The sequence below is a fragment of the Aquarana catesbeiana genome, linkage group LG04 (assembly GCF_042186555.1).
Source record: "Aquarana catesbeiana isolate 2022-GZ linkage group LG04, ASM4218655v1, whole genome shotgun sequence".
In the NCBI taxonomy this organism is placed as follows: Eukaryota; Metazoa; Chordata; class Amphibia; order Anura; family Ranidae; genus Aquarana; species Aquarana catesbeiana.
In genome coordinates, this window is record NC_133327.1 from 147,516,231 (window position 1) to 147,536,897 (window position 20,667).

A 20,667-nucleotide genomic window follows, 5' to 3' on the forward strand; every position below is an offset into this window, starting at 1 on the left:
TACTGCAGCTGCCTGTGATACTGTACTAATAGCATCAGAAGAACACCACCAATTTTCTTCAGGTAGCTTTAGGTGCACACCATGCAGAGGACGCACTACACTAACTTGTAAATTCTACAGCTGCCTATGATACTAATAGGATCAGAAGAACACCACCAATTTTCTTCAGGTAGCTTTAGATGCACACTGTGCAGAGGAGGCACTACACTAACTTGTAAATACTGCCTGCGATACTGTACTAATAGGATTAGAAGAACACCACTAATTTTCTTCTGGTAGCTTCAGGTGCACACTGTGCAGAGGACGCACTACACTAACTTGTAAATACTACAGCTGCCTGCGGTACTAATAAGATCAGAAGAACACCACCAATTTTCTTCAGGTAGCTTTAGGTGCACACTGTGCAGAGGACACACTACACTAACTTGTATATACTATAGCTGCCTGCGGTACTCATAGGATCAGAAGAACACCACTAATTTTCTGCAGGTAGCTGTAGGTACACACTGTGCAGAGGACGTACTACACTAACTTGTAAATACTACAGCTGCCTGCGATACTAATAGGATCAGAAGAACACCACCAATTTTCTTCAGGTAGCTTTAGGTGCACACTGTGCAGAGGACGCACTACACTAATTTGTAAATACCTCAGCTGCCTGCGGTACTGTACTAATAGGATCAGAAGAACACCAGCAATTTTCTTCAGGTAGCTTTAGATGCACACTGTGCAGAGGAGGCACTACACTAACTTGTAAATACTGCAGCTGCCTGCGATACTGTACTAATAAGATCAGAAGAACACCACCAATTTTCTTCAGGTAGCTTTAGGTGCACACTGTGCAGAGGACGCACTACACTAATTTTAAATGCTACAGCTGCCTGCTATACTAATAGGATCAGAAGAACACCACCAATTTTCTTCAGGTAGCTTTAGGTACACACTGTGCAGAGGACGCACTACACTAACTTGTAAATACTGCAGCTGCCTGCGGTACTGTACTAATAGGATTGGAAGAACACCACTAATTTTCTTCAGGTAGCTTTAGGTGCACACTGTGCAGAGGACGCACTACACTAACTTTTAAATACTACAGCTGCCTGCTATACTAATAGGATCAGAAGAACACCACCAATTTTCTTCAGGTAGCTTTAGGTACATACTGTGCAGAGGACGCACTACATTAACTTGTAAATACTGCAGCTGCCTGCGATACTGTACTAATAGGATTAGAAGAACACCACTCATTTTCTTCAGGTAGCTTCAGGTGCACACTGTGCAGAGGACGCACTACACTAACTTGTAAATACTACAGCTGCCTGCGGTACTAATAAGATCAGAAGACCACCACCAATTTTTTTCAGGTAGCTTTAGGTGCACACTGTGCCGAGGACACAGTACACTAACTTGTATATACTACAGCTGCCTGCGGTACTAATAGGATCAGAAGAACACCACCAATTTTCTTCAGGTAGCTTTAGGTGCACACTGTACAGAGGACGCACTACACTAATTTGTAAATACTGCAGCTGCCTGCGGTACTGTACTCATAGGATCAGAAGAACACCACTAATTTTCTGCAGGTAGCTGTAGATGCACACTGTGCAGAGGACACACTACACTAACTTGTAAATACTGCAGCTGCCTGTGATACTGTACTAATAGGATCAGAAGAACACCACCAATTTTCTTCAGGTAGCTTTAGGTGCACACCATGCAAAGGACGCACTACACTAACTTGTAAATTCTACAGCTGCCTATGATACTAATAGGATCAGAAAAAAAACAGCAATTTTCTTCAGGTAGCTTTAGATGCACACTGTGCAGAGGAGGCACTACACTAACTTGTAAATACTGCAGCTGCCTGCAATACTGTACTAATAGGATTAGAAGAACACCACTAATTTTCTTCAGGTAGCTTCAGGTGCACACTGTGCAGAGGACGCACTACACTAACTTGTAAATACTGCAGCTGCCTGCGGTACTAATAAGATCAGAAGAACACCACCAATTTTCTTCAGGTAGCTTTAGGTGCACACTGTGCAGAGGACACACTACACTAACTTGTATATACTACAGCTGCCTGCGGTACTAATAGGATCAGAAGAACACCACCAATTTTCTTCAGGTAGCTTTAGGTGCACACTGTACAGAGGACGCACTACACTAATTTGTAAATACTGCAGCTGCCTGCGGTACTGTACTCATAGGATCAGAAGAACACCACTAATTTTCTTCAGGTAGCTGTAGGTGCACACTGTGCAGAGGACGCACTAAACTAACTTGTAAATACTACAGCTGCCTGCGATACTAATAGGATCAGAAGAACACCACCAATTTTCTTCAGTTAGCTTTAGGTGCACACTGTGCAGAGGACGCACTACACTAATTTGTAAATACTGCAGCTGCCTGCGGTACTGTACTAATAGGATCAGAAGAACATCACCATTTGTCTTCAGGTAGCTTTAGGTGCACACTGTGCAGAGGACGCACTACACTAACTTGGAAATCCTACAGCTGCCTATGATACTAATAGGATCAGAAGAACACCAGCAATTTTCTTCAGGTAGCTTTAGATGCACACTGTGCAGAGGAGGCACTACACTAACTTGTAAATACTGCAGCTGCCTGCGATACTGTACTAATAAGATCAGAAGAACACCACCAATTTTCTTCAGGTAGCTTTAGGTGCACACTGTGCAGAGGACGCACTACACTAACTTTTAAATACTACAGCTGCCTGCTATATTAATAGGATCAGAAGAACACCACCAATTGTCTTCAGGTAGCTTTAGGTACACACTGTGCAGAGGACGCACTACACTAACTTGTAAATACTATAGCTGCCTGCGGTACTAATAGGATCAGAAGAACACCACCAATTTTCTTCAGGTAGCTTTAGGTGCACACTGTACAGAGGACGCACTACACTAATTTGTAAATACTGCAGCTGCCTGCGGTACTGTACTCATAGGATCAGAAGAACACCACTAATTTTCTGCAGGTAGCTGTAGGTGCACACTGTGCAGAGGACGCACTACACTAACTTGTAAATACTACAGCTGCCTGCGATGCTAATAGGGTCAGAAGAACACCACCAATTTTCTTCAGGTAGCTTTAGGTGCACACTGTGCAGAGGACGCACTACACTAATTTGTAAATACCTCAGCTGCCTGCGGTACTGTACTAATAGGATCAGAAGAACATCACCAATTGTCTTCAGGTAGCTTTAGGTGCACACTGTGCAGAGGACGCACTACACTAACTTGTAAATCCTACAGCTGCCTATGATACTAATAGGATCAGAAGAACACCAGCAATTTTCTTCAGGTAGCTTTAGATGCACACTGTGCAGAGGAGGCACTACACTAACTTGTAAATACTGCAGCTGCCTGCGATACTGTACTAATAAGATCAGAAGAACACCACCAATTTTCTTCAGGTAGCTTTAGGTACACACTGTGCAGAGGACGCACTACACTAATTTTAAATACTACAGCTGCCTGCTATACTAATAGGATCAGAAGAACACCACCAATTTTCTTCAGGTAGCTTTAGGTACACACTGTGCAGAGGACGCACTACACTAACTTGTAAATACTGCAGCTGCCTGCGGTACTGTACTAATAGGATTGGAAGAACACCACCAATTTTCTTCAGGTAGCTTTAGGTGCACACTGTGCAGAGGACGCATTACACTAACTTGTAAATACTACAGCTGCCTGTGATATTAATAGGATTAGAAGAACACCACCAATTTTCTTCAGGTAGCTTTAGGTGCACACTGTGCGGAGGACGCATTACACTAACTTGTAAATACTACAGCTGCCTGTGATACTAATAGGATTAGAAGAACACCACCAATTTTCTTCAGGTAGCTTTAGGTGCACACTGTGCAGAGGACGCACTACACTAACTTTTAAATACTACAGCTGCCTGCTATACTAATAGGATCAGAAGAACACCACCAATTTTCTTCAGGTAGCTTTAGGTACATACTGTGCAGAGGACGCACTACACTAACTTGTAAATACTGCAGCTGCCTGCGATACTGTACTAATAGGATTAGAAGAACACCACTAATTTTCTTCAGGTAGCTTCAGGTGCACACTGTGCAGAGGACGCACTACACTAACTTTTAAATACTACAGCTGCCTGCTATACTAATAGGATCAGAAGAACACCACCAATTGTCTTCAGGCAGCTTTAGGTACACACTGTGCAGAGGACGCACTACACTAACTTGTAAATACTATAGCTGCCTGCGGTACTAATAGGATCAGAAGAACACCACTAATTTTCTGCAGGTAGCTGTAGGTGCACACTGTGCAGAGGACGCACTACACTAACTTGTAAATACTACAGCTGCCTGCGATACTAATAGGATCAGAAGAACACCACCAATTTTCTTCAGGTAGCTTTAGGTGCACACTGTGCAGAGGACGCACTACACTCATTTGTAAATACCTCAGCTGCCTGCGGTACTGTACTAATAGGATCAGAAGAACATCACCAATTGTCTTCAGGTAGCTTTAGGTGCACACTGTGCAGAGGACGCACTACACTAACTTGTAAATCCTACAGCTGCCTATGATACTAATAGGATCAGAAGAACACCAGCAATTTTCTTCAGGTAGCTTTAGGTGCACACTGTGCAGAGGAGGCACTACACTAACTTGTAAATACTGCAGCTGCCTGCGATACTGTACTAATAAGATCAGAAGAACACCACCAATTTTCTTCAGGTAGCTTTAGGTGCACACTGTGCAGAGGACGCACTACACTAATTTTAAATACTACAGCTGCCTGCTATACTAATAGGATCAGAAGAACACCACCAATTTTCTTCAGGTAGCTTTAGGTACACACTGTGCAGAGGACGCACTACACTAACTTGTAAATACTGCAGCTGCCTGCGGTACTGTACTAATAGGATTGGAAGAACACCACCAACTTTCTTCAGGTAGCTTTAGGTGCACACTGTGCAGAGGACGCATTACACTAACTTGTAAATACTACAGCTGCCTGTGATATTAATAGGATTAGAAGAACACCACCAATTTTCTTCAGGTAGCTTTAGGTGCACACTGTGCGGAGGACGCATTACACTAACTTGTAAATACTACAGCTGCCTGTGATACTAATAGGATTAGAAGAACACCACCAATTTTCTTCAGGTAGCTTTAGGTGCACACTGTGCAGAGGACGCACTACACTAATTTTAAATACTACAGCTGCCTGCTATACTAATAGGATCAGAAGAACACCACCAATTTTCTTCAGGTAGCTTTAGGTACACACTGTGCAGAGGACGTACTACACTAACTTTTAAATACTGCAGCTGCCTGCGATACTGTACTAATAGGATTAGAAGAACACCACTAATTTTCTTCAGGTAGCTTCAGGTGCACACTGTGCAGAGGACGCACTACACTAACTTGTAAATACTACAGCTGCCTGCGGTACTAATAAGATCAGAAGAACACCACCAGTTTTCTTCAGGTAGCTTTAGGTGCACACTGTGCAGAGGACACACTACACTAACTTGTATATACTACAGCTGCCTGCGGTACTGTACTAATAAGATTGGAAGAACACCACCAATTTTCTTCAGGTAGCTTTAGGTGCACACTGTGCAGAGGACGCATTACACTAACTTGTAAATACTACAGCTGCCTGTGATACTAATAGGATTAGAAGAACACCACCAATTTTCTTCAGGTAGCTGTAGGTACACACTGTGAAGAGGACGCACTACACTAATTTGTAAATACTGCAGCTGCCTGCGGTACTGTACTAATAGGATCAGAAGAACACCACCAATTTTCTTCAGGTAGCTTTAGGTGCACACTGTGCAGAGGTCGCACTACACTAACTTTTAAATACTACAGCTGCCTGCTATACTAATAGGATCAGAAGAACACCACCAATTTTCTTCAGGTAGCTTTAGGTACATACTGTGCAGAGGACGCACTACACTAACTTTTAAATACTGCAGCTGCCTGCGATACTGTACTAATAGGATTAGAAGAACACCACTAATTTTCTTCAGGTAGCTTCGGGTGCACACTGTGCAGAGGACGCACTACACTAACTTGTAAATACTACAGCTGTCTGCGGTACTAATAAGATCAGAAGAACACCACCAATTTTCTTCAGGTAGCTTTAGGTGCACACTGTGCAGAGGACACACTACACTAACTTGTATATACTACAGCTGCCTGCCGTACTGTACAAATAGGATTGGAAGAACACCACCAATTTTCTTCAGGTAGCTTTAGGTGCACACTGTGCAGAGGACGCATTACACTAACTTGTAAATACTACAGCTGCCTGTGATACTAATAGGATTAGAAGAACACCACCAATTTTCTTCAGGTAGCTGTAGATACACACTGTGAAGAGGACGCACTACACTAATTTGTAAATACTGCAGCTGCCTGCGGTACTGTACTAATAGGATCAGAAGAACACCACCAATTTTCTTCAGGTAGCTTTAGGTGCACACTGTGCAGAGGTCGCACTACACTAACTTTTAAATACTACAGCTGCCTATGATACTAATAGGATCAGAAGAACACCACCAATTGTCTTCAGGTAGCTTTAGGTACACACTGTGCAGAGGACGCACTACACTAACTTGTAAATCCTAGAGCTGCCTATGATACTAATAGGATCAGAAGAACACCACCAATTGTCTTCAGGTAGCTTTAGGTACACACTGTGCAGAGGACGCACTACACTAATTTGTCAATACTGCAGCTGTCTGCGGTACTGTACTAATAGGATCAGAAGAACACCACTAATTTTCTTCAGGTAGCTGTAGGTGCACACTGTGCAGAGGACGCACTACACTAACTTGTAAATCCTACAGCTGCCTATGATACTAATAGGATCAGAAGAACACCACCAATTTTCTTCAGGTAGCTTTAGATGCACACTGTGCAGAGGACGCACTACACTAACCTGTAAATACTGCAGCTGCCTGTGATACTAATAGGATTAGAAGAACACCACCAATTTTCTTCAGGTAGCTTTAGGTGCACACTGTGCAGAGGTCACACTACACTAACTTTTAAATACTACAGCTGCCTGCTATACTAATAGGATCAGAAGAACACCACCAATTGTCTTCAGGTAGCTTTTGGTGCACACTGTGCAGAGGGCGCACTACACTAACTTGTAAATACTACAGCTGCCTGCGATACTAATAGGATCAGAAGAACACCACCAATTTTCTTCAGGTAGCTTTAAGTGCACACTGTGCAGAGGACGCACTACACTAACTTGTAAATACTGCAGCTGCCTGTGATACTGTACTAATAGGATCAGAAGAACACCACCACTTTTCTTCAGGTAGCTTTAGGTGCACACCATGCAGAGGACGCACTACACTAACTTGTAAATTCTACAGCTGCCTATGATACTAATAGGATCAGAAGAACACCACCAATTTTCTTCAGGTAGCTTTAGGTGCACACTGTGCAGAGGTCGCACTACACTAACTTGTAAATACTGCAGCTGCCTGCGGTACTGTACTAATAGGATTGGAAGAACACCACCAATTTTCTTCAGGTAGCTTTAGGTGCACACTGTGCAGAGGACGAGTTACACTAACTTGTAAATACTACAGCTGCCTGTGATACTAATAGGATTAAAAGAACACCACCAATTTTCTTCAGGTAGCTGTAGGTACACACTGTGAAGAGGAAGCACTACACTAATTTGTAAATACTGCAGCTGCCTGCGGTACTGTACTAATAGGATCAGAAGAACACCACCAATTTTCTTCAGGTAGCTTTAGGTGCACACTGTGCAGAGGTCGCACTACACTAACTTTTAAATACTACAGCTGCCTGCTATACTAATAGGATCAGAAGAACACCACCAATTGTCTTCAGGTAGCTTTAGGTACACACTGTGCAGAGGATGCACTACACTAATTTGTCAATACTGCAGCTGCCTGCGGTACTGTACTAGTAGGATCAGAAGAACACCACCAATTTTCTTCAGGTAGCTTTAGGTGCACACTGTGCAGAGGATGCACTACACTAACTTGTAAATACTACAGCTGCCTGCGGTACTAATAGGATCAGAAGAACACCACCAATTTTCTTCAGGTAGCTTTAGGTGCACACTGTGCAGAGGACACACTACACTAACTTGTACATACTACAGCTGCCTGCGGTACTAATAGGATCAGAAGAACACCACCAATTTTCTTCAGGTAGCTTTAGGTGCACACTGTACAGAGGACGCACTACACTAATTTGTAAATACTGCAGCTGCCTGCGGTATTGTACTCATAGGATCAGAAGAACACCACTAATTTTCTTCAGGTAGCTGTAGGTGCACACTGTGCAGAGGTCGCACTACACTAACTTGTAAATACTACAGCTGCCAGCGGTACTGTACTAATAGGATTGGAAGAACACCACCAATTTTCTTCAGGTAGCTTTAGGTGCACACTGCGCAGAGGACGCATTACACTAACTTGTAAATACTACAGCTGCCTGTGATACTAATAGGATTAGAAGAACACCACCAATTTTCTTCAGGTAGCTGTAGGTACACACTGTGAAGAGGACGCACTACACTAATTTGTAAATACTGCAGCTGCCTGCGATACTGTACTAATAGGATCAGAAGAACACCACCAATTTTCTTCAGGTAGCTTTAGGTGCACACTGTGCAGAGGTCGCACTACACTAACTTTTAAATACTACAGCTGCCTGCTATACTAATAGGATCAGAAGAACACCACCAATTGTCTTCAGGTAGCTTTAGGTACACACTGTGCAGAGGACGCACTACACTAACTTGTAAATACTACAGCTGCCTGCAGTACTAATAGGATCAGAAGAACACCACCAATTTTCTTCAGGTAGCTTTAGGTGCACACTGTGCAGAGGACACACTACACTAACTTGTATATACTACAGCTGCCTGTGGTACTAATAGGATCAGAAGAAAACCACCAATTTTCTTCAGGTAGCTTTAGGTGCACACTGTACAGAGGACGCACTACACTAATTTGTAAATACTGCAGCTGCCTGCGGTATTGTACTCATAGGATCAGAAGAACACCACTAATTTTCTTCAGGTAGCTGTAGGTGCACACTGTGCAGAGGACGCACTACACTAACTTGTAAATCCTACAGCTGCCTATGATACTAATAGGATCAGAAGAACACCACCAATTTTCTTCAGGTAGCTTTAAATGCACACTGTGCAGAGGACGCACTACACTAACCTGTAAATACTGCAGCTGCCTGCGATACTGTACTAATAAGATCAGAAGAACACCACCAATTTTCTTCAGGTAGCTTTAGGTGCACATTGTGCAGAGGACGCACTACACTAATTTGTAAATACTGCAGCTGCCTGCGGTACTGTACTACTAGGATCAGAAGAACACCACTAATTTTCTTCAGGTAGCTTTAGGTGCACACTGTGCAGAGGACGCACTACACTAACTTGTAAATACTACAGCTGCCTGTGATACTAATAGGATCAGAAGAACACCACCAATTTTCTTCAGGTAGCTTTAGGTACACACTGTGCAGAGGACGCACTACACTAATTTGTAAATACTGCAGCTGCCTGCAGTACTGTACTAATAGGATCAGAAGAACACCACCAATTTTCTTCAGGTAGCTTTAGGTGCACACTGTGCAGAGGTCGCACTACACTAACTTTTAAATACTACAGCTGCCTGCTATACTAATAGGATCAGAAGAACACCAATTTTCTTCAGGTAGCTTTATGTGCAGACTGTGCAGAGGACGCACTATACTAACTGTAAATACTGTAGCTAATAGGACTAAGAGGATCAGAAGAACACCAGCCATTTTCTTCAGGTAGCTGTAAATACTGTAAAAACACCTGCCTGCCTGTCAGTAGGAAGAAGATAACAGGAACGGATCTAGCTAAACTGAATACAGTATATATAATATATATATATATATATATATATATATATATACACACACAACACCTAGGATGTATATATACACAATACACTGTATTTGCAGCTAACTAACTCGTCTGCCTACTCTAACTTAAATCAAATGACACTGTCTGTCTCTCTATCTATCTATCTCTCTCTCAACGCCGGAACATGCTACACAGGGCCGACGTGCAGGCAGCCTTATATAGTGTGGGGCATGTACTAAACCCCCTGAGCCATAATTGGCCAAAGCCACCCTGGCTTTGGCCAATTACGGCTCTCTGTACAGACAGCGCTGTGATTGACCAAGCATGCGGGTCATAGTGCATGGTTGGCCAATCATCAGCCAGCAATGCACTGCGACGCCACGGTGAATTATGGGCCTTGACGCACCACTCGAATTTGGCGCGAATGCCCATATCGTTCGTAATTCGACGAACGGTCGAGCATACGATGTTCGTGTCAAACATGGGTTCGACTCGAACACGAAGCTCATCCCTACTGCTGACTAACAAACTTAGGGGCCACAGATACAGAACCCAAATCCACTTCATAATACACCCACCACATGCACAAAACAACACCACCCACAAGTCATTGCTGACGCCTTCAGCCAATACTGCGGTTTACTCTATAATATTAAAAACGATGCTACTGCAGCACAACTGATGCCAGCTATTATAGAAACATTTCTTGAAAAAAATCAAACTTTCCAAACTGACACACGACCATCTCGCTAACCTGAACTTTCCTATCACCGCTGAAGAGGTGAGGAAAATTATATTCTCCCTTCCGACTAACAAATGCCCAGGCCCAGACCGGTTCACAGGAGAGTATTACAAAACATTCCAAGATATTCTAATCCCGCATCTAGTTGGAATTGTTATCACGTGAGTGTTTGTATTGGTTCAGCAGCGCACCAACATCTTTGTAGCCATTGTGCTATTGCTGGGTGTTTGGTGTGCTCCTGTACCTCCACTGTGGGAACACTCATAGTTTAGTGTTAGGACCTTAGGACCACAGATACAAGGGTGCCGTGACGTGGCTCTCGCATGCGTTTGCAAATGTGTGCGGACTAAGCCCCTTTTTTAACGCTTACTGTTAGATAGGTCAATTTGGTTGTCTGCAAGCTGGTGGTAAGTAGACTTTGGCTTTTTCTTGGGCATTCCCCAGACTTTGTTGGTACCTGCTTTAGCCTCCCAATGCTGCTTACTGCGATAGCCAGCTATAAATGAGAGTGGTGGCAAGCTTTTGTTATCACGTGAGTGTGTGTATTGGTCCAGCAGCGCACCAACACCTTTGCAGCCATTGTGCTATTGCTGGGTGTTTGGTGTGCTCCTGTACCTTTTAAGGAGGGGTGGGCTCCCCTCCAGTCCACCTGCTCTCATTTATCCATTAAAATGCATGTGCCTCCACTGTGGGGACACTCATAGTTTAGTGTTAGCACCACAGATACAAGGGTGCCGTGATGTGGCTCTGTGGCTCACGCATGTGTTTGCAAATGCGTGCGGAATAAACCCCTTTTTTAACGCTTACTGTTAGGTCAATTTGGTTGTCTGCAAGCTGGTGGTAAGTAGACTTTGGCTTTTTCCTGGGCATTCCCCAGACTTTGTTAGTACCTGTTTTAGCCTCTCAATGCTGCTTACTGAAATAGCCAGCTTTAAATGAGAGTGGTGGCAAGCTTTTGTTATCACGTGAGTGTTTGTATTGGTCCAGCAGTGCACCAACAGCTTTGCAGCCATTGTGCTATTGCTGGGTGTTTGGTGTGCTCCTGTACCTTTTAAGGAGGGGTGGGCTCCCCTCCAGTCCACCTGCTCTCATTTATCCATTAAAATGCATGTGCCTCCACTGTGGGGACACTCATAGTTTAGTGTTAGCACCATAAATACAAGGGTGTCGTGACATGGCTCTGTGGCTCACGCATGCGTTTGCAAATGCATACAGACTAAACCCCTTTTTTAACGCTTACTGTTAGGTCAATTTGGTTGTCTGCAAGCTGGTGGTAAGTAGACTTTGGCTTTTTCCTTGGCATTCCCCAGACTTTGTTAATCCCGCATCTAGTTGGAATCTATAGCTCTGCTGCTGCCTCCTCCCCATTTCCTCCAGAGATGTTAAAGGCCTTGATAGTAGCTCTGTCGAAACCAAGAACCTGATTCCCCACAAAATTTTAGGCCTATCTCATTGCTTAACAAGGATATCAAGATATGTGCAAAACTATTGGAAACGAGATTAGTGAACATCTTACCTTCTCTTATTGATATCGGCCATTCTGGTTTCACTAGAGGAAGACAGCTGACGCTACCAGGCGCTTGATAAATGTGATACATTTAACCAGTTGGTGCAAAACGCCTTCTCTGCTCCTAGCATTGGATGCAGAGAAGACGTTTGATAGGATATATTGGCAATTCCTAGCACAGGTGTTAAACAAGTTTGGCTTTCACGGCTCGATATACAAAGCCATAATGGCTCTATATACCTACCCATCGGCCCAAGTTTATATTTTTGGGGAACTGTCTACTCCATTTACAATTACAAATGGAACTAGAGAGAGATGCCCCCTTTCCCCACTAATTTGTAATCTCCTGATGGAACCACTAGCCACCTACATACGATCACATTCACAGGTGAGAGGAATAAAAATTGGTACCAGAACTCACACCATAAGTCTCTTCGCTGATGACATAATATTAATGCTCACAAACCCAGAAATCTCTCTCCCTTCCATACACGAAGCATTACAAACATTTAATAAGGTAAGGTTTATAAGGTAAATGAAACAAAATGCTATATTTTGAATTTAGGCATCCCGGAAAAGCTTAGCCATGATCTAGCGCAAAAATTCCCACACATTTGGAAAAAAGAGGGCATCAAGTATCTAAGCATAACTTTAACTCCTAAAACAGAAGACACCTTTATACAAATTATACACCTTTCCTAAATTCACTAGAGGCTAGGTTAAACCAAATAGCACAAAACGAACTATCGTGGTTGGATAGGCTTGCAGCTTTTAAAATGCAGATACTACCTCAGTTACTCTGTCTTTATAGAACATTACCGATTCCAATTCCCAACTCCTTTTTCAATGCATTATAACCAATACTAAATAAATATCTTTGACAGGGGAAAAGAGCTAGATCCGCTTTTAGCAAGTTGATTAAACATAGAAAAGCAGGGGGAGTAGGCCATGTACATCTACAAGATTATTATTTTGCAACAATTTTAGCACAACACAGGGCCTAAGCAATACCTCTAAACTAGAGTGTTGAATATTGATACAAAAATGGATGCACTATACTTAAAGTATACATAGAGCACAAACGACCGAGCAATGTTAATATTCATACTCACAATGTAAAGTACATTATGTTGATTTTCTTTTCTGTCAACTAAACTTAATAAAAATTATTGAAACAAAAAAAAAATTCCAACCTTTATAATCACTTTAAAGGCACCATGTCATGAAAGAATAATGGAAATAGATATTGCGGGACTCTACTTTTGAAATTGCATTTTTCCTGGCTGTCATGCTAATGCTTTGGCCTAAATACTGTTTGAGATGCCAAAAAATAAGGAATTATAGCACTTTTATGACATTCATTTACAGTATGGCTGTTCGGGGTCTGTTAGTGATGAGTTTGTGTTTAAAGTTTTGCTTATATTTTGTAAGATCTACAGAAAAGCAGAAGCTTATTAACCACACAATAGCTACAGAAAAGTGGAAAAACATAAACATGAAAAGTGCCTTACATTGAAAGCAAACGGTTCCCTCTAGTTTGAGACTTTACCAGGATAAGTATTAAACTGAATTCTGCTTGGCAGTTTCTTTTGGTTAAAAAAAAAAAAAAAAAAAAGAGCATTCTGCTTGGCAGGAAGCACCGCCCTAAGCATTGAGCGAACCCACAGTGTGGTCAACACATGTATGATGAAAACTGCTACTAGTGTGCTGAATTGATCAACTTTAAGATGTATTAAGATGCATTGTAGAACTAGATCTAATTATACTTCAGTCCTGTGGGAATTTGCCTGATTTACTAAAAGAGTAGAGCATGTTCCCTTTGCAAGGAAGTTTTCACTTAGTTTAGTGAAAGTGGGAAAGCTGTGCTGATTTTGATTATCCAGTCACTTAATGCAAGCACTTTTTTTTTTGTTTTTTTCTGTGCGTGTAAAGTTTCCATGCACGTAATCAGGTATTTTATACTACATTCATTTAGCTAAATGAAAATTTCCTTGTAAAGTGAGCATGCGCGATTTCTTTTGTAAATCAGGGTAATTGTTTACACTCCAGTCCCCTTCTCTACAGCACCCCAACCTTCAATATACGGTAAATAGTCATGTTCTTATTAATGAGTTAAAACATTTTTATTTATGCCTTATCATAACTTTAAATGTTCCTATTAGGCCGAATTGGTTTCCTTTTCATTCTGAAATAAATTTGTTATCATAGGATGTTGTACATGTTATAATATTTAAAATCTTTTTTGCAAGTTAGATTTTAGGTTATACAAACCTAATTAATATTATGTGTTCTTAATCTACAGTGAATGTATCTGATTTTTGGGATCCTAAAACTCATAGTTTTTTGTCGCCCCATTTTTTACCTATTATACAGAATACAGATGTATAGCGTCCAGTCTGTTACAAAAATAAATCAGTTTCTTGAACACATCTAAGCGTGCAGTAACTTGTAAATTAGCATACTTTTCATTATCAGATGACTTACTGTTGATCAGTGATTTGGTGCTAATTAAATACCTCTTTTCTTGCATAGAAAATAACCGAATGCGCTGCACTCCTCTGCCAAATATAACCAAAAAGATGAAAGAAAAAATGTACTGAGTGTACAGGATGTACTTACGTTACATGGTTCTTCTTTTACTATTTATATATGACAATACATGATTTCTTCACTGCCTTACTGTATTTTGTCACAGCAGGCTGTGAATAAGTATTATTTTAACTAAATAAAACATGTATTGCAAAGACTGTGCGGCTTAGACGATGAAGAACACAAATGAAGTGCATCATTAATGGTTTTAAAAGCTAAAAATGTTTGAAATAGTCTGTCATGGTGCAAATATGGTCCTATAGCAGACTTCTGTGCTCCAGGCCACTGCTTGTAACCAAAGCCGGTATGGGCCAAGGGGCCCATCACTACTCAACCCAATGTAAATTAAGGGCAGGATATTGAGGCTACATAGCAATACATTGTTGCATAAGGTATGTTTATTGTATTGGCTGGGCCACTCTGCTCAGTGCCAACGCCATAATCCCGACATGAAATGATCCTGACACTACAATAAACATACCTGGCATAAGGATTGCGCAGTCTTCATTTCATGTTCTTAAAGCTTAACTCCAGGCAGATATTTAGGGCAAACATTAATGCTCTTTATTCATTAATAAATCATTAAAGCGGAACTAAAAATCTCTCAATCAGCATTGACTATTTTTAATCCTAATCCTTAATACTGCTAGCATTACTAAATAGATAGGAAGGTGTATTATATTTACTTGTTTTAAACGTTTTATTTTTTTAAATATTTTTTCAGTTGTCTCCTGGTTTCTGGCCTAGGCCAAAATGATATTGTAGCACTGACAAATTTTTGCTTCTAATGTAATTCTGTAATGTTAATAAGTTGGTATATGGCGCCATCTAGCGGGCAAAATATAAAAGTACTGCATCTTTATTTTTCATCATTTAAGAAGTTGACATGGGAGTGTTTTGTTGTTTACATTTGGACATTAACCACTTAAGGACCAGCCCCGTTTTGGATTTTAGGTGTTTACATTTTTAAAACAGGTTTTTCTGCTAGAAAATTACTTAGGACCCCCAAACATTATATATGGTTTTTCTTTTAACACCCTAGAGAATAAAATGGCGGTCATTGCAATACTTTTTTTTGCGCCGTATTTGCGCAGCGGTCTTAAAAGCGCACTTTTTTGGGAAAAAATTCACTTTTTTGAATAAAAAAATAAGACAACAGTAAAGTTAGCCCAATTTTTTTTTATATTGTGAAATATAATGTTACGCCACGTAAATTGATACCCAACATGTCACACTTGAAAATTGCGCCTGCTCGTGGAATGGCATCAAACTTTTACCCTCAAAAATCTCCATAGGCGACGTTTAAAAAATTCTACAGGTTGCATATTTTGCGGTACAGAGGAGGTCTAGGGCTAGAATTATTGCTCTCGCACTACCGGTCACTGCGATACCTCACATGTGTGGTTTGACCACCGTTTTCATATGCGGGCGCTACTCGCGTATGCGTTCGCTTCTGCGCGCGAGCTCGTCGGGACGGGGGGGTTTAAAATTTTTTTTTTTTTTTTTTTATTATTTATTTTACAATATTTTATTTATTTTTACACTGTTTAAAAAAAAATGGTGTCACTTTTATTCCTATTACAAGGAATGTAAACATCCCTTGTAATAGAAAAAAGCATGGCAGGACCTCTTAAATATGAGATCTGGGGGTCAAAAAGACCTCAGATCTCATATTTACACTAAAATGCAATAAAAAAAAAAAGTCATTTAGAAAAATGACATTTGAAAAAAATGTGCCTTTTAAGAGGCGTGGACGAAAGTGACGTATTGACGTCGCTTCCGCCCAGCAGTGTCATGGAGACGAGTGGGCGCCATCTTAGCCTCACTCGTCTCCAGACACACCACGGGGAAGGACGCGATCGCCTCCGCTGCTACCGACGGCTCCGGTAAGCGGCGGAGGGCACCGGATCGCGGCGGGAGGGGGGGCCCCCTCTCCCACCACCGATAAAAGTGATCTCGCAGCGAATCTGCCACAGGGACCACTTTTATCTGAAAGCCGGCCACCGCACGAAAACGGGGATACTGGGGTTATGACAGCTAGCTACTGCCATAACAACATAGTCGTTGGACGTACATAGTCACGCGGCGGTCCTTAAGTGGTTAACTTGACCTACCCATGATGCCCATTAACTCCCATGAACATCAGGGGAACAAAACTGCATTGTGGGAAGGTTATAAAAGGGCTGGGGGGCGGCCATCTTAGGTCTCTTGTACACGCATGGCCAGCCTGGGAGAATCTGTGTGAAGTTTCCAGCACAGTGCGGCCTACCTCCACGGAAGAGAGATCCAAGCAGCAGTACTGTGACACCCCAGAGAGCTGGACTGATGGCGGGGCAATACTGGGAAGGAGCCAGAGGAGCCTGTCGGAGCCATCTGGGAGTTCGGGAGCGTCTTGTTGTGTGGAGCAGAGCAGCACAGCAGTGCCGGCCGGCCGGGGACAGAACCCTGTACATCAGAACGGAGTCTTCTGACAACACTGTCCTGGTTGGGTGAGAGGGCTATTGCCCAAAAGCTTCTTGATACACTTTTACACATTCATCTGTACAATACAGAGTTGTTGGGACCCATAGTCCCACAAGCAAAGTCAAGAGGATTAGACTGAGTTAATATTAGGCTTCGGGCCTGTACCTCATAAAGGATTTAGTACTGTGTCATTGGCATCAGAGAAAGTTGCAGTGCTGTTGCACCAGAACTTTGATCCTATATTTCAGCCTACTTTGATCAGGAGTCATTAACCCTTTGGATTACAAAATTCACTTTATTCTTTGCTAGCAGAAAGAAAGAAGAAAAGAAGGACTGTTTAATAAAACACAAGGCTTTGTGTCTCTTTAACATATTGAGGTTATTGTGATACTAATTAAGGGGAGCTCCCTAGATATTGTACTATATTTCAATTAAATTAGTCTCTGATTTAATTGTAGTTACAAAGTGCGCACAGGATAGGATAGTGCTCATAGTGAGATCAAATCACTCTGTCATTTATCCTATGTTCTTCTAGCACATTAATAACAAGTTACTTAAAAAACTCTACATTTGTGTAATATCTTTGTGGTTGAAGTCAGTTGACTGCTAGACTACGTTGGTCTGACAGTACAACCATTGTAGTACTTGCCTTAAAGCAATTACAGTAAACAAAGATTTACTTAAGTACAACTTTGCGAGTGTTTTCCCTCTTTCGTCTTTCAGGACAGCACACTTGAGAGACCTCGGCTCCTCCCCTCTGATGCCCCGTACATACGGTCGGACTTTGTTCGGACATTCCGACAACAAAATCCTAGGATTTTTTCTGACGGATGTTGGCTCAAACTTGTCTTGCATACACACGGTCACACAAAGTTGTTGGAAAATCCGATCGTTCTAAACGCGGTGACGTAAAACACGTACGTCGGGACTATAAACGGGGCAGTGGCCAATAGCTTTCATCTCTTTATTTATTCTGAGCATGTGTGGCACTTTGTCCGTCGGATTTGTGTACACACGATCGGAATTTCCGACAACGGATTTTGTTGTCGGAAAATTTTATATCCTGCTCTCAAACTTTGTGTGTCGGAAAATCCGATGGAAAATGTGTGATGGAGCCCACACGCGGTCGGAATTTCCGACAACAAGGTCCTATGACACATTTTCCGTCGGAAAATCCGACCGTGTGTACGGGGCATAAGGAAACACCGCCTCCACCAGACTTTTAAGTCGCCCCTTCCCTCTAGCCCTTCAGTTTTGGTGTTTCCTCCAGGAGGGAGACATCGCTAGGAACCTAGGCCATATCAGCTGGTGAGGCTGAAGCTGGTACAATCATTGGAAAGGAGAGACAGAGGTCTCTCATTCACAGCAGTACGGATGGGGAATCTGGTTACCTGCTGTGGCATTGCGCTCCCTGTCCTCCCTTGGGGAATGTGAAGGCCTGGGAGTTTGTTTTTCCGCTGCCTGGGGAAGGCAATACAAAGGTGCCCAAATTCCCCTCACTCTGAGAGTCAGCATGGAGAAACGCTGAGTCGGATGACGGGCGACGTCATTTGCGATGGGAAGGGCACTTCCGTTCGGACCGTGGCTTCCGGTTCCAGCCGCGGGACGGATAAACAAACGGTGCGACGGCTGGTTCGGGCTCCATTAAAGCTGAAGTGTCAGACAGAGGAGCATTCTGAGGCAAACCACTCCCCTGGCCAGAGGGATGTCAGAGACGGATGGTTCCCGTTCTGTGCTGGGTGACGCCAGCACCAGCCACACTAAGGTAAGTGGAGCCCTGGGGTGGTGTTCCCTTACCTTATTCCCACTTAGCTCCATGAGATAAACCCACCTCTTGGTGGTCAGAGGGGAGGAGAGGCACGTCTGGGACCCTGGTGGTGGTTGGTCCTGGGGGGGTGCACTCCTGGTGTTGGTCACTTGTTTTTTTTGTTTTTAAAGACTGTTGCTGATGCTGGCACTTGTTTTGTCATTCCAGGACAAACCTGCGGAAAAGACCAAGCCCTTACATGTGTCCAAAAGAAAGTGTCCATCATGTAGAAGTACTTTAGGAGAGTCCTGAGGGAAGGTTTTGTGCAAGAAATGCATTGAAGGCTTAGTTAAGGAACACTCTATGGAACAGAGTTCTGACCTGGCAGCTTCTGTTAGGCTCGATTCACACCTATGCATGTTGCTTTTGAGCGTTTTTGGAGGTTTTTTTTTCATGCTTGGCACGTTTTTTGAGCAGCGTTTTTGTAGCGTTTTTGCGGCATTTTTGCCGCGTTTTTGCCGCGATTTGCGTTTTGCGTTTTTTTTTTTTTTTTTCATTTTTTTTTTACAGTCTTAAAAAAAAATTACAAAAAAAACCCGGCAAAAACGCACCAAAAACGCACCAAAAACGCTGCAAAAACGCTGCAAAAACGGTGCACTTGCGTTTTTGATGCTTGTCCATTGAAATCCATTACATGCAAAACGCTGCTTTTTGCATGAAAAAAAGTCCCCGACCCTTTCCAAAAACGCAGAGATACAAAAAAGCATTGATGTGAACATGTTCCATAGGAACCCATGTTAAAAAATTCCCATGCATTTCTGCAAAATGCAAAATGCATCAAAAAACGCGCTAGTGTGAATGGAGCCTTAAGGAGCTTTCCAGCACTTTTCAATCTTTCAAAACATGGTTTGAAAATTTTCAGCCTATTCAGCCCCCAGCAGGTCCTCTGCCAGCACAGCAAGATGTCGCACCTGGTCCTTCAGGTCCCTCAGTCAGTGAGGAGTTACCGGGGGTTTCCACAGAGGCTTTAGAGGATGAATCAGATGGTGCATCCTCACATTCCTCAGGCGAATCAGATGGAGAGAAGGTGGATGGCGAGTCCTCCAGAACCTCCCGATATAAACTCTCCTTGGAGGAGGTGGAGGAGCTCTTGGGAGCAATTCACACCACCCTAGGTATCCAGGAGGAGAAAAAATCTCTGTTTCTACATGACCGAATGTACGTGGGTCTTGAAGAGCAGAAGAAAAGGGTCTTTCCGGTACATGAGGTCCTAGTAGATACCATTAAAAAGGAATGGCGGGACCCAGAAAGGAAACCTTTCTTTTCTAGAGCGTTAAAGCGCAGATTCCCTTTTTCAGAGGATGAAGCTGCTGTATGGAACAAGTTACCTAGACTGGATGCAGCCTTTTCTCAGGTATCCAGAAAAACAGACTTGGCGTTTGAAGATATGGGGGTGCTAACAGATCCCATTGACAAACGGATGGATTCTCTACTTAGAAAATCCTGGGATTCCTCTTTAGGCAACCTTAAGCCGGCCATGGCCGTCACAGTGGTGGCACGTAACATGGAGCCCTGGCTAACACATATAAAAGCTCATATTGAAGCTGGAACCGCTAAGGAGACGATTCTCCCCTCCTTCCCAATGCTCTTGAAGGGGATCGCATACATTGCTGACGCCTCGGC

At 42.7% G+C, this 20,667-nt stretch overlaps 1 protein-coding gene and 1 pseudogene across 4 annotated transcripts in view; one reads left to right on the plus strand and one right to left on the minus strand.

Moving 5' to 3' along the window:
• LOC141139578 (G-protein coupled receptor 35-like) overlaps nucleotides 1-20,667 on the minus strand; it is an 82,339-nt gene that overhangs the window by 55,299 nt on the left and 6,373 nt on the right. Inside the window, exon 1 of one of the 4 annotated variants that reach the window (XM_073625852.1) lies at nucleotides 14,670-14,762. The exons of 2 other annotated variants lie outside the window; for them this stretch is intronic. The gene's annotated coding sequence lies outside the window, so the exon portion shown is untranslated. Of the gene's footprint in view, nucleotides 1-13,696; nucleotides 13,783-14,669; nucleotides 14,763-20,667 lie in introns of those variants that run through there. One more of the 4 variants, XM_073625850.1, reaches the window with a different exon arrangement.
• LOC141141207 (uncharacterized) overlaps nucleotides 18,943-20,667 on the plus strand; it is a 36,178-nt pseudogene continuing 34,453 nt past the window's right edge.